This window comes from Triticum dicoccoides, chromosome 1B, assembly GCF_002162155.2.
Source record: "Triticum dicoccoides isolate Atlit2015 ecotype Zavitan chromosome 1B, WEW_v2.0, whole genome shotgun sequence".
NCBI classification, from domain to species: Eukaryota; Viridiplantae; Streptophyta; class Magnoliopsida; order Poales; family Poaceae; genus Triticum; species Triticum dicoccoides.
Window position 1 is genome coordinate 585635802 of NC_041381.1, and position 2248 is coordinate 585638049.

General features: G+C 40.3%; 2 long non-coding RNA genes across 3 annotated transcripts in view; both read right to left on the reverse strand.

Annotated features, from left to right (window-relative positions):
• Window positions 1–821: 821 nt before the first annotated feature.
• On the reverse strand, window positions 822–1900 carry LOC119309339. The gene is made up of 5 exons (XR_005150459.1): window positions 1800–1900; window positions 1664–1692; window positions 1169–1236; window positions 1010–1075; window positions 822–895 (listed from the first exon to the last, which is right to left on the reverse strand). It is a non-coding gene; the product is annotated as an uncharacterized LOC119309339 (long non-coding RNA).
• A 51-nt stretch (window positions 1901–1951) lies between these two features.
• Window positions 1952–2248, reverse strand: part of LOC119309346 — a 4941-nt gene continuing 4644 nt past the window's right edge. For both annotated transcript variants that reach the window (XR_005150471.1, XR_005150470.1), the window contains exon 4: window positions 1952–1973. This is a non-coding gene — a long non-coding RNA (uncharacterized LOC119309346). The remainder of the gene's footprint in view (window positions 1974–2248) is intronic.

The following is a 2248-nucleotide window of genomic DNA, read 5'->3' on the forward strand; positions in this document are numbered from 1 at the left end:
AGCTGCTCGTTGCACCGATGGAATCAGGAGATAGCGCACATCTTAATCAGGAAAGGCAGACGGAAACCAAGCCAACATAAGCTGAATAAAGTAACAGAAGGAAGTGCGGCTTGCCGCACCCGGCAGCACACCGCTGTCGGGTATAGTCATATCCAACCCAACAAGCATTTCAAATATAAAAAATAGCAGATAAACCAATTATCACAGTAACTTCAACTTCCATCATGGACAGTCTATATATAAACCAATTATCTTATACACGAAAAGGAATCGCGTCTATATATCTAAATTAAGCTCAATGCTTTCAACACATGCATTGATACAACCATGACGCAAGACCCTGAGGTTCTTGTAACTGGCCCTAGCCTTCTCCCTGACTGCCTCCTTAACCGAGCAAAGGAAGCAAGCAAACGAACCAAGTGATGCAGCATTGAACATTTGAACTACATAAGAAGAGCAAGTCAAGAGAGGAAATCCAAACCAGTTCACCGCACAACATCAGTAATTAAGGCACCAATCTCATAGATCTTGTCTATGAATGCAAATTTCCTAATGTCCCAGGTTGGCACCTAATTTGTTACCACATACCAACATGAACCTTGAGCCAGAGCCTAAGACACTAACCTAAGATCTCTTGAATAATTCTAGGAAATAGACATTGCAGGTTTTAGATAATGCTAAATTGCACGGAGAATAGTTCAGCATCACATCTTATTTCTTATTGATGTCGCTCAAAATAAAATTCACCTTTCATACTTAAATAGGCGTGTCCTTAAACTAAGAGAAGCAGAGGAAGGCACGGAACTACACCATCAATCTTACTGGGTGGAGACCAATGTAGCTGTTTACGGCAGATGCACTCCACACTTTTAGGGCAGATACTCGACATGCGGTCCTGCGCATTGATTATAATGTGAAATTTAGACATGATTCATATATATTGTTTTCTAATGAATATTGCCAACAAACTCTGATGATAATTATAAGTCGCCACAACGGAAGATGCTACCTCTTGTCTTGGTCCTCCCACAAAGGCATGGTTCACTGCACATAATCTTAACCTCTGGGCCTCTACCTAGTAACCAAACCAATTGTCATGGAAAGCATGAAATTACTTATACAACTCAGAGGCAACAGAGTTTACTACCCAATGTATATATATGTATACCTTCAACATCAGTGAGATAGATCGGGTTGTCGATCGTCGATCCTGTCAATGTGCTTATCACCTAAACCCTGGTAAAAGTTAAATTCAAACCAAGAGTATTGCTGTTAGCATGGATCCAGCATGGTTTGTCATAATATAAATACCAAGATATCACATTAGCAAGCAAAACAGGAGGGTGTAGTATAATTGAATGCATAGACGATTGCTATATCTTTTGTATAATTGAATGTATATATGGTTGGTACATTTTCTATATCCACGCGTGTATCAATCATCAGGAAATTAATACTGGCAATCTATTCCAAACCGGGCAGTCTTTATCTACTGCTCGCACATCTCAGAGTCAGCTATCCATGTTCAATCAGATAGAAAATTAGCAAGGGGGAGGAAGAGAAAGAGAGACGACAGATAGAGGAAGAGTGGGAGGGTGAGGAGATAGGCGCAAGAACAAATAAAAATGTATATTGGCCGAATCTGCGAGCCACGCCATCCTACCCTTCTTCTTTCCATGGTTCTTTCCTGTCCTGGATACACAGGGTAAAAGAAAGCAGGTCAAGCGCTATTCGAGCAAGAGAAACATGGAGAGGCGTGAGGGGAGTTCCGTAGGGAGGGAGAGGGGTGGGGTTTGTACCTTGACTATGTTGAGTTTGCCGTAACTGCACCTCCAGATCCAGGCAAGGTACTTTGTAATTTAGAAACAGAGAGAAGGGTGACTTCTCGACTTCTTGTATCCATCTCCTCTGCCTCTGTCTTGTAACTGGACCGAATCCAACATACCACGAACCGGCCTGATAGTATTTATTGCCTTTCCTGTATATAGAAACAACAGTATAATTTCGAGAAAAATGAATCAGTTCATAGGAGGAATACAAATAGCTGACATATGTGATAATTTTTCGATGCTTAAAATATCAGGAATCTAAACATCTATAAGATAGCAGCAACCCAATGAAGATCATCATGGATATAAAAAAAATCTGAGACAAACATACAACAACTCATTCATGTAATAATGATTTAAAAGCAAGGATCGGCTCACTTTAACAATGACATGGGTTTAAAGCAAGGTAGATTATGTAT